The following is a 12,959-nucleotide window of genomic DNA, read 5'->3' on the forward strand; positions in this document are numbered from 1 at the left end:
AAGGACAATGAACCATCAGGGGCTTTTTTTCTGCTTGCATTCAAGTGATATAACCTGCAAACCTGTCTCAGTCGGCCCTAGGTGTCACTTTAAGTCCATTCCTCTGTTTCAAAAAAATAATAATAATACAATAATTTCTTATTATATATTGCTTATAGGCAATGTTTTAAATAGGTTTGTTTGTTTTAGTTTTTTTTACTTCCCTTTGATAGTAGTGGTTCCAGTGGTGTGTTCATACCTTCAACCAGTCACTGTACACTTACCTCATCTGGACCTATCACGTCACCTTCATGTCTCCGTTATGCTGGGAAAGCTCCCGCTCCAAAGTAGAAATTAAAGACGCCACAGAAGGAGTTCTATAAACTGTGAGCTCCTACTATAGACGTTCTTCCAGGGTCTCGGGTGATTGGTCAAGCACATGAATACAGTACTAAGATCAGCTCTAATTAACTGCAATTAATTTTATCCTTAAAAGTAGGAAACAAATAAAAAGTTCAATTCGATAAACGTACCTATTAAAGGCGGGGTAGGGGATCTTTTTCTGGAACATTTTTTTACATATTGCTTGAAATACTCTTCACACCCCCATTGCAACCAATTAATTAAAAGTTTTGACACAAATATGAAAATTTTTAGTGGCCTCTAGAACGTACAATCTAGGAAAAACAGTATGCAATCATTGTGAACGGACCGTTCACAATGATTGGATTCTGATGCCGTCTATCACCTGCAATCTGCTTCCCCCCCCCCACCTGTGCGCGTACCCTGCTCCGTGAACGAATTACACGTCCAGAAGCTTGGCAGGAAGCTAAACTAGAGCCAGCTTGGCTAGCACCTAGCATTATTAAACGTATAGTTAGCATAAACTAAATACTAAATACTAAATACGGCAACAATCGATGCTTGCTGTCAGAACAGCGCTCGTGCACCTTCTTGCTCGTGCGCGTTCATGTACTCTAGAGGCGTGCCTTCGGGGGGAAAGTGAAGAAAAGGGTTGGGACTTTTTACCTGTGTATTTTCAAAATGCAGCTTCGCTGGACCCAAAATCCAGGATCTCCTACCCTACCTTTAAAATACAAGAATGAGTGTCCTATGAAGCCATGAGCTGTTTGTAGTTGCATTTGCACTGAAAGTGAAATGCTGGGCCTTCTTTCCAATTATGTGGTGTTTATTTTTCCTTACTTAGAACATACAACATGAGTAATTTCATGGATGACCTGAAACTGTTGTATAACACAGCGGGGGCTGAGGGCAAAGGCATCACCTTCGTCTTTACAGACAACGAAATCAAGGATGAGGCTTTCCTCGAGTACCTCAACAATATTCTCTCTTCTGGAGAGGTGAGATCTCATAAAGGTATAAAGGCGTATCTGAATATCTGCTGATTGTGTAACTGAACACTGGAATCTTCAGTCTAATTGAAACGGACTGGAATTGGTCCTGTATGACTGAAACAAAGAGGTCGGGCAGAATGTAACGTCTCAAAGGAAAAGCTTCGCTGGTCCTGACCATGTTGTAATCGTTTCAGGTCTCCAATCTTTTTGCAAAAGATGAGATGCAAGAGATCACCCAGAACCTGATCCCAGTTATGAAAAAGGAGTTTCCTCGAATTCCACCAACTTTTGACAATCTTTATGACTACTTTATATCTCGGTTTAGGAAGAATTTACACGTTGTTCTGTGCTTCTCACCGGTAAGTTGAAACTTTGTATATTTTCTGTTTATACCCAAAAGCAACCGCCCAAACTTTTGCTACTTTTATTCCAAATCTCTTTTTATTCACAGCATGTTTAGATGCTCAACAGTGACATTATATATACACTTACACCCATAACTACCTCCATAAATGAACCTTTTCATTGGAGTTTTACTCTACTCTTGTTTAAAGGTGGGGCAGAAGTTTCGCTCCAGATGTCTGAAGTTTCCGGGCTTGATTTCCGGCTGCACAATGGACTGGTTCACCCCTTGGCCCAATGAGGCTCTGGTTGCTGTGTCCACCTATTTCTTATCTAAGTTTCACATGGTTTGTCCAGCTGATGTGAAGACTTCAGTGATGACCACCATGGGAACTTATCATCACAAAGTATCTGAAACATGTGAAAGTTACTTTGAAAGGTATCACATTTACACAAATCCAATTTGTTCAGAAACATACGCTATCAAACACAGTCCTAACGCTGTATGTTGTTCATCTCTCAGGTTTCGAAGACGAGCTCACGTCACCCCTAAATCTTACCTTTCTTTTATAAATGGTTACAAAACATTATATGCCGAAAAGCACAACTATATCAACACTTTGGCAGAGCGCATGAATGTTGGTAAGGAATTTGAACAGGAAGGCAGTTGTGTCTTTATAAAGATTGTGTACTTTATGGAGGATTTTGTATGGTCTACTCCTGTAAAAGATTACACCAGATGTTACTGATTTCCAGGTTTGGACAAACTGATGGAGGCCAGTAAGTCGGTGGCTCAATTATCAAAAGATCTTGAAGTAAAGGAAAAAGAGCTCGCTATTGCATCTGCCAAAGCTGACGAGGTAAATCAGATACGTCCAAGCTCCTGTGACCTGCAGATAAGATTGATGATGGATGGATGTTTATGAGCAACTTTCCTCCAATCAGTACTTCCACAGTAATGTAAAACCATAAAATTAAGAACAATTTGAGTTCTGTACATAGTGAGGTAGCAGAATCAGTTTATTCATAGGTTCATTGTGGAAATTAGCTTCTGGTTTGATGTGAATAGCTGACAGAGGTTTTGTCATTTCTGAAAAGCTGTTTGAAAGCTCAACACCATGGACGCACGCGTATGATGCATTTGAAGGCATGAGATGTTTATTTTTGCATTCACCAAGGTGCTGGCAGAGGTGACAGTCAGTGCTAAAGCTGCAACCATTGTGAAGAATGAGGTCCAAGTTGTGAAGGACAGAGCCCAGAATATTGTGGATGGAATAGAGTATGAGAAAGCTATAGCTGAGGAAAAGCTGGAGGCTGCCAGGCCAGCTTTAGAAGAAGCTACAGCTGCACTGAATGTGAGATATCTCTGACTTATTTGAAGATATTTACACCGTGCATTCTACGATATGTTACATGATATACTTAAAAACTCCACAGACCATCAAGCCAGCTGACATTGCCACAGTGAGAAAATTGGCCAAGCCTCCACACCTGGTCATGAGGATCATGGACTGCTGTCTGATTTTATTTAACAAAAAGTTAGACCCTGTTACATGTGATCCAGAACGAAGCTGTCTTAAACCATCATGGTCAGAAGCACTGAAGGTAACAAATTTCCTTTTTCTAAAAATTCAGTTGTTGCAAATGATAAATATATGAATTCCACTCATATATTAAAGGAGACACATTGTGCCCTGAGGTCTTAAATGTGTCATGTTTGGTTGAAATACTACAGAGATATAACACAGCAGCTCTTTTCAAGCCCACATTTGCAGGCCTTTTTTTCAGTATTAGTTTTAGGAGGTGGAGTGAGCCAGCGGACTCAACTCTGCTCCTCTCTTCTGCAGGGTGTGCCTTTTTTGAGATTTGTTCTACAGCTTTGATGCTTCCATGCAAATGTAAATTTGGACACAATTCACACCTAAAAACCCTTAAAGTGCATTAATATGTGAGAAGGTACAGTAGGTAGCCTGAAAGCTCATGAAATGAAAGAAGGCCTGTAAGAAGTTGGATTATTATCAAATTGATTTCTTAAGTAAACTTAACTAAACAAAAAGCAAGAACAAATTAGTCTTGACATCTGGCTTTTGGGTTAAAGCGAATGCAGCACGATTTAAAGTTGAAGATGGATGGGGATGAAAAGATGGCAGCTGGATAATTCTGCTCTGAGTGCAAAACTGAGCGGCGTGTTCTTCCTCACAAATGGCATTTGCATGAATTCATTTGTTTTGTCCTTTTCAGCTTATGAGTGGCTCTGGTTTCTTGACAAGCCTCCAGCAGTTCCCAAAGGACAGCATTAACGAGGAAACTGTGGAACTACTGCAGCCTTACTTTGACATGGAGGATTACACCATGGAAAATGCCAAGAAAGTGTGTGGTAGTGTAGCTGGTCTGCTCGCATGGACTCGTGCTATGGCCTCATTCTTTGCCATCAACAAAGAAGTGTTGCCACTCAAGGTAAAGTTAAAGTTCATCATGTTGGCGACTGTTTTTTTTTTTTTCTTTTTCATTTTAGATTTGTCGTAGGCGGCTATTCTTCTCCAATAATGCCATTTAAAACTCTCTATTCTCAGCCTGTTTGAATCCATTTTAGGTAAATAGGTGATTTAACCTCATTTTTAGCCCAAAGCCTTTTTATGCTACAGTATAACTGCATTGTTTGTTTCCAGGCCAACCTTGCCATTCAAGAGAACCGTCTAACTGTGGCTAATAACGAGCTGTGCGCGGCAGAGACTCAGCTGGCTGAAAAGCAAGCAGAGTTTGACAAAGTCAAGGCCAAATGCGACGCTGCAATGAAAGAGAAACAGGTGTGACGCACCCTTTTGAAAAATGTCACGACTGCGTTGACTTAAATCTAGAGATTGTAGCTGACACAGGCGTCTTGTCTTTCAGGAATTGGTGGATGATGCTGAGATGTGTAGGAATAAAATGCAGGCTGCATCTGCACTTATTGACGGACTTAGTGGAGAGAAAGCTCGCTGGATCGAGCAACGCAAAGAATTTAAGTCACAAATAAACAGGCAGGTTACAAAGGAAATGCAATTGAATATCAAAATGTTATATTCCAAGGGGGGTTAGTCTTTAAAGAGGTTCATTACTAGAATTCAGGATTGGTTCTTCAAGGACAGATTTAAAAGGTTTTGATAATGGCTTTTATATGAGTCCAGCTGCTTCTGCCTTTGTTTTCAGACTTGTGGGTGACGTACTCCAGCTCACCGGCTTCTTGTCGTACTGCGGTCCATTCAACCAGAGTTTCCGTGATATGTTGTTGAAGGACATCTGGGAGGCGGAGCTCCGGAAGCACAAAATCCCTTTTACAGAAAATCTCAACATCATTTCTGCCCTGGTGGATGCTCCCAATGTGAGAACAATGCCAGCCTATTTTTATTTGATACTAGTCCTGTGAAAAGTAAAAAAAAATCATTTGAACCATTGACTATCATTTTTAATATTTAAGATAAGTGAGTGGAACCTTCAGGGACTCCCGGGAGATGACTTGTCAGTTCAGAATGGCATCATCGTCACAAAAGCAACAAGATATCCCCTCCTCATCGATCCACAGACTCAGGGAAAAGCTTGGATTAAGAAAAAGGAAGAGGCCAACGAACTTCAAGTATATAGCCAAATGATTTTCACTTGTGTCATTTTTACCCTAATTACACGCTTAAGTAAAGCATGTCGTAGAAGTAAACTGATTTCATGTTCAGGTCACGTCCCTCAACCACAAATTCTTTCGCACACATTTGGAAGATTGTATTTCCATGGGACGCCCAATGCTCATTGAGGATATATTTGAGGAGCTCGACCCAGCCCTGGACAACGTGCTCGAGAAAAACTTTATCAAATCTGGGACCAGTTTCAAGGTATTTTTAACCTTCATGTCCATTCAAATTTACCAATACAACTTTAAAATGTGTACACTCTTAAAATTGTCTTCAATGTTTTTTTATAGGTCAAAGTAGGAGACAAAGAGGTAAACGTAATGGATGGGTTCCAGCTCTATATAACTACCAAACTGCCTAATCCAGCATACACTCCAGAGGTCAGCGCAAAAACATCCATTATTGATTTCACTGTAAACATGAAGGGCCTGGAGAACCAGCTGCTCGGCCGAGTCATCCTCAAAGAAAAATACGTGAGTGTGCCATTTGTTCCAGAAACGCAGCTTGCTTTCCCCATTTGGTTTAAAAATATAACTTTATCTGTGATTGTTTTAGATAACTGTTTTTCCAGTGTAAGAATATGATATTGACTGGCTCTTGGTTTTTTTTCACTCATCTCAACAGGAGCTAGAAGCAGAAAGATTGAAACTAATTGAGGATGTAACTGCTAATAAAAGAAAGATGCAGGAGTTGGAAGACAATTTGCTGTACAAACTCAGCAGCACTAAAGGTCCTATAGTTACTGTTGTAGACTAATGCCAGTTTCTCCAGTCATACCTGTTCTTTTTCCTAAAGTGAAAGTGTGTCTGTTTGTCTGGTTAAAGGTTCTTTGGTTGACGATGACTCCATGATTGGCATTCTGACCACGACTAAGCAAACTGCTGCGGAAGTTAGTGCAAAGCTCAGTGTTGCAGCTGAAGCAGAAGTAAAGATCAATGTCGCTCAAGAAGAATACCATCCAGTTGCCTCTCGAGGAAGCACATTGTACTTCCTCATCACGGAGATGAGCATGGTCAATATCATGTACCAGACCTCCTTGGGTCAGTTCCTCAAAATCTTTGATCTGTCACTCGCAAGGTATGGCTTTATCGTGATTTAAGGAGTATGTCTGCACAGTCTTATCATAAGATGTTTGAGATTAAAGCTCGGAAACTATTCCAACCATTACTTCCTCTAATGACCAACAAATTTGTCTGGAAAGAACAATAGGTTGACAAAGATGTTTCTTTAACCACGCTGTGGTGTGGTCGTATTCTTCAAATATGCTTTGTTCTCTGTGTCTTTGTCTCCCTCGTTTTTTTATGCAGATTTTTTGTTTTTAATTAATGCGCTTTTGCAGGTCTGAGAAGGCCTCCAAAACTCAGAAGCGGATTGCAAATATTATTGAATATCTGACGTTTGAGGTTTTCCGATACACAGTCAGAAGCCTTTATGAAAACCACAAGTTCATCTTCACACTCCTGCTGGCCCTCAAGATTGACTTACAGAATAACAGAATACAACACAACAAATTTCAGATTCTTATTAAAGGTAAGGTGTGCATCATTCCCAGGAAAAGTTGAATTGCCTTTTGGACTTGACATCTCTGAACATAATTGATGAAACAATAGGTGGCGCAGCTCTTGACCTGAAGACCTGTCCATCAAAGCCATTCAGCTGGATCCTGGATATGGTGTGGCTGAACTTGGTAGAACTCAGCAAGCTGCCACAGTTCACTAACATTATAAACCAGGTAAGCCATAGATCCACGAATGATCTGGACATCTGAATTCTTCATCTGCTTGTAGTGTCATCAGTTTTGGTATTGACATGGTTTGTAGGTGTCCCAAAATGGGAAAAACTGGAAAGCATGGCTCAATCTTGATGCCCCAGAGGAAGGCGTCACTCCAGATGGATACAACTCTCTTGATGTTTTCCATAAGCTTTTGCTGATAAGGTTGGGTCCTCCTACTTGAATGTTGATTACATGTTTGAATACACCATATTATAAAATGCAATCACCTCACAAGCTTTTTTTCTCACAGGTCTTGGTGCCCTGATCGCACCTTGTCTCAGGCCAGAAAGTATGTGGGAGACTCTTTGGGCATGAGATTCGTTGAGCCTGTCCTCTTGAACCTTCACAGCACCTGGCAGGAAAGTGATCCTCGCACCCCCCTCATTTGCTTCCTTTCTATGGGCTCAGATCCCACCGAACAAATCGAAGCACTTGCCAAGAAACTTAATCTCGGTGAGTTTGCCCTGTCCTGCCCCATTTTTTATTTTATTTTACTGAACTTTTTTATTTTCTTTTGAAGATGTAATGCCAAAATCTCCTGACGTCTGATTGTGTTTACATTCAGACCAGTTCCCAACTTGCGACGCTATCTACTTTTGATTCAGTTAGAACGGTATGAAACCCAAATTTTGTGATTGATGTCCCTGTGACCGTGGTAACCAACTGTATCCTGGATGTTGGTTGCTGTGTGCTCTTTGCAGTGGCACCTTGGGTGTTCACTGGGCAATCCAGCTCATGTATTTGTTTTCCTGAGCATAAATTCATTTGATTGTGGCTGTTAAAATTCCACTAATTGAAAGGTCTGTGGTTTGATCCGTGGCCCTTAATTGCCCGTAATGTTTCATCCTTGTGTAAGTGTGTGTGTTATGTTGTGTTAGAAAGATAATTATGTTTTGTATGTACAGTATAGTTAAAGGCCTGTGGCTTGTACTGCAAAGTCCTGAGTGGTGGATTAGACCAGGGGGGAAAGCACTATTTAAATGCACTCTATATGTTCATGTCTATGTAAATACTCCCACTGTTTCGGTTTACAGAATGCAGAGCAATATCTATGGGACAAGGACAAGAGGTGCATGCAAGGAAGCTGGTCAAGACATCAATGACAGAGGTGCTTTTAGAAGTTACTGAAGAAGTATAATGCATGAGTTAAGCCTTTCCAACTGAGGCAGTTCCAGGATTGGTACCAGTTCTTTGACCAAGAACTCCTCAATTCAGGGTCTGGAGGGAACCTGTGAACTCTGAGACCAGCTAACAGTTTGACCGCCATTAAAAAGATAAATAAATGAATACTGAGCAAGGGGAACATTTAGACGTAAAATCGATATAGCATCGAAAAGCTAATGATGTCATCTTTCATCTGATGTTTTAGATAGTGTTAATATTGCCAGTTGTGGTTTGCAAATGGCCATACACACAGAATTGACCATGTCTGAGTGGGATTTGTAATGGAAATCAGAGTTTATAAATAGCATTGCAGCCAGGGCTTAGAAATGCCAGCTGGCAGTATTAAAACATTACATACCATTTATAAGCCTAGATGCAAACTGCATTTGTGAAAGCACCCCTCATAGGGCGGTAATCATAAATGCTGACTGTGTTGTTGGAACGAACGTATATGACCACAAGGCTCAGGAGTGGCTCTCGTGCATGTGGACAAGCAAATGGTTTCATAGAAAGTTCACAAAGTAAAGCAGCTTCCAGCAGGTGACGGCATCTGGTGAATGCTTTCATGTGGGAGTGTATTGGATTGTCCTGATGTGCAAGCTAGAGTGTTGCTTCTTGCTTTCAACAGCAATGGCTGACTGTTTGACCTGATCCGTGGCTTTTGTGTCTGGATGTGTACAGGGAGGTTGGGTCCTTCTGCAGAACTGTCACCTGGGGTTGCAGTTTATGGATGAGCTGCTAGAAACTATCACAGTTACAGAGAGCATGCATGACACGTTCAGGGTGTGGATCACCACAGAGCCACACGATCTGTTCTCCATCACACTCCTACAGGTGAGACTTGACAACATCGTCATAAAAAGGAAGGTGTTAAAAGTTTTTGTACACGCACAGACTGTCTCTCACTCTTTACCTTTTAAGTCTTCCATCAAGTTCACCAACGACCCCCCCCAGGGAATACGTGCTGGTTTGAAACGAACATTTGCAGGAATTTCACAGAACCAGTTGGAAGTCAGCAACCTGCCCATGTGGAAGCCTTTGCTGTACGGTGTGGCCTTTTTACACACTGCTGTGCAGGTACTGCGCATTCTAAGTTCACGCGTGTCATAGTGGAACTTTATTTAAAGGAAATATTAAAAAAGAATACATGCTTTGCTCCTGGCACAGGTTATATGAGAAACAGAGTGAACTAACCATATTTAGAAGTACCGTAACCTTGACAATGGCACTACTTAATTTGGTAGCCTTTTTTTTCTTATTAATTTCATAATTGATAATGAAATCAATTGTGCCATTTTAATAATGCATTAGGCAAATTTTCCACCTCATTACCATATTGAGAATGTGTTGGCTTTAGTTTATTTTATAGCCTTTTGAAGTTTGAGTGGTTTGTATTTTCCAGTGTAGCACAAATCAACTCGTGTCTGTGACTTTTTTCCTCCAGTAGAAGGAAGGCTGTTCGTCATAATAACACAGGGATTTTCTGATTTTACATGGTAACCTTTTCTTTTTTTTTGGCTTTGTAAGGAACGACGTAAATTTGGACCCTTAGGTTGGAACATACCTTACGAGTTCAATTCGGCCGATTTCTCTGCAAGTGTTGAATTTGTTGAAAGACACTTGGATGATTGCGGCCCCAAGAAGGTGAGCGTTTTGCAGCCCTGGTTTAATATTTGTATGTCATCCTCCCTCCCTCACTCACTACTTTGTGTCCCCCCCCACAGGATGTGTCATGGATAACCTTGCGATACATGCTCGCTGAGGTGCAATATGGAGGAAGGGTCACAGATGACTATGACAAACGCCTGTTGAAGTGTTTTGCTCGTGTAATAATCCCAGTTTTTTTGTTGATTCGTGTGTTACAACTCCCGGTGTTTTATGTTGCATTGTATTACATTTGATACGACACGTGAAGCTCAATGTTCTTAATTACAGGTGTGGTTCAGTAAGAAGATGTTTGACCCAACATTTTGCTTTTACACGGGCTACAAAATTGCGGTGTGTAAGACAATAGAAGAGTACATGGATAACATTCAGAGTTTACCCACTGAGGATTCACCCCAAGCACTGGGGCTGCACGCTAATGCTGATATCACGTAAGGAGAGTGTCGTCATGATGAGGCATTAAAGCTGCGGTCGGCAACTTTTTTTTAGTCATATTAGCTTGAACTGTCATGGGATTCTGGAAGGAGAATATTAAATAGGCTGTTTAGGAAAAATAACGAAATCTGTAGCTCCCTCTGAAGCCTGTAATCATGCTTACAAAAACCGAGCGCTCCCGGCTGTTTTTAACCAATCACGTTAGGGTGGAGGAATCCTACCTGTCAATCACAGCTTGTGCACACGCTGCTGAGCGTGAGTCTGCCCCAGCTTGTGTGCGCTCACACTGGTGTGAACTCACGTGCACAACCTCGTCCACAGAGGGGGAGGGGTTTGGGGGGCGATTCGGAGCTTGTTAGAGGTTGGGGGAGGGACCTGAGAGTGTATCAGTTTGAATTTTCCGACTTTAGACTCGCAATTTTGAAAACCTGCCGACTGCAGCTTTAAAAGCGGTCTTGTTGTATTTACTGTACTTAGAGTCTCTGAGGTTATTGCATTTCTCTTCTATAATGAATGTTGACCAGATACCAGACAAACACATCTGCTGAGGTGTTAGACACAATCACAAATATTCAGCCCAAGGAAAGTGGAGGGGGATCTGGAGAGACTCGGGAGTCCATCGTCCACAAAATGGCAGAGGACATGTTGGACAAACTGCCCGCTAATTACATTCCACATGAGGTCAGTTGGTAGGATCATTAGGTTTTTTACAGGCCAAAGTACACGTTCTCTTAATCTAAACTCTGTAACTTTGATGGGTTCAGGTCAGAGCCAGACTGTTGACAATGGGAGCTCTTAACCCAATGAACATCTTCCTACGTCAGGAAGTGGATCGAATGCAAAGGATCATCTCTGTGGTGCGCTCGAGTCTGACTGACCTGAAGCTGGCCATTGATGGCACAATAATAATGAGTGATGTAAGATTTCTGATTCCTCAGCACATCGCTTCATATTTGCTTCTTAAGATACGCACTTCTCTGTATGTTTGTTACTCAGTTTTTTCATCAACGATTGTCTGTTAGAGTTAGATTAGATTTTCAGGAGGCTTTAAAATGCTTTCAAACTCCTGGTATGTACTTTGTTCCTAGAACCTTCGTGATGCTCTGGACAATATTTTTGACGCTCGTGTGCCCAGCCTGTGGAGGAAGATCTCCTGGGAGTCTTCCACTCTGGGCTTTTGGTACACCGAGCTTATCCAGAGAAACAAACAGTTCTACAGTTGGGTGTTTCAAGGAAGGCCCAAAGCGTTTTGGATGACGGGTTTCTTTAACCCTCAGGGTGAGTTTGTGGTTTTGATGGAATGAGGCCTTTTACAATGTCAAACACTGAGTTGGCTGCATTACTGGTTAAGACCTTGAAGTTTTGAGCATGATGGAGCTGACACGTCTTAAAGACTTCCAGCAGCTAAAGTTACACGTTATTAGACCTAATGTTTACTTGAATGTTTGCAGGTTTTTTAACAGCCATGAGACAAGAAGTAACCAGGGCGAACAAAGGCTGGGCTCTGGACACAGTCACACTGAACAACAATGTCCTGAAGAAGTCAATGGAGGAGATCACAGCCTCGCCAACGGTGAGTGGGTGTTTTCTGCTCACTGGAAATGTGAAAGGAATTTAACCGTGTGCTATTTTGTTATTGAATGCCTTTCCTCTACAGGAAGGGGTTTATGTCTATGGTTTGTTCCTGGAAGGGGCTGGTTGGAACCGAAAGAACATCACTCTCATCGAGTCCTCACCCAAAGTACTCTTCACACCCATGCCTGTCATCCACATGTTTGCCATCAAATCCAATGCTCCTGTGGATCCGAAGCTGTACGCCTGCCCCATCTACAAGAAACCAAGGCGCACAGACCTCAATTACATCACAGCAGTGGTGCTACCTACTGTCCAGTCACCAGACCACTGGATCTTACGTGGGGTTGCTCTGCTCTGTGACATCAAATAATAAACAACTGTATTACTTTTTAATGTTGTCCAAAAAACAAATAAACGTTTTTTCTGCAGATTAGGTGAATTACTTGTTGACTATGTATGTGAGACTCATCTATGGAGCCATTGATCAACTACTTAAGTGATAAAAATATTACATTAGTTTGCTTTGAGGGCTTACCACTTATCACAAGGACGTTAATGAGCCAGTGAGTAAGTAAAAGCTCCGGTGGCTCCAGCAGCTCTTTTCTTACCATGGAGATCATATATGATGTCTATGGTCTCACCTCGCCCTTCTTCTTCTTCTATTTTGTTGGCAGTTGGCAAACAACTTTTGGAAGCATTCCCGCCACCTATTGAAATGGAGTGTGAGTCTGGGCGAAAACTATCTCAGCTAAATATAAAAAAATAAGAATAGATAAATAATTAAAAAAAGGTATTATATCCTTCTAATCAGTCATGTGGCTTCTAGATAGTGAAAAAGGTACTTAAAGCACATCTCACTTGAGTTCTTCTGTAGTATTGTTTTAATGTTTAATTGCACACTTTCTGACTCTAGTCCTAGGATGAGGTGCTGCCTCTCCTGGTCAAACCTGACACGTTGCTCTATTACATGCTCCACGGTCTCAGTAGCACCACATACACTACACTTTC

General features: G+C 41.5%; 1 pseudogene; it reads left to right on the top strand.

Moving 5' to 3' along the window:
• Positions 1-12,521, top strand: part of LOC142376972 (dynein axonemal heavy chain 8-like) — a 61,258-nt pseudogene extending 48,737 nt beyond the window's left edge.
• The last annotated feature ends 438 nt before the right edge of the window (positions 12,522-12,959 follow it).

Source organism: Odontesthes bonariensis, chromosome 3, assembly GCF_027942865.1.
Source record: "Odontesthes bonariensis isolate fOdoBon6 chromosome 3, fOdoBon6.hap1, whole genome shotgun sequence".
NCBI lineage: Eukaryota > Metazoa > Chordata > Actinopteri > Atheriniformes > Atherinopsidae > Odontesthes > Odontesthes bonariensis.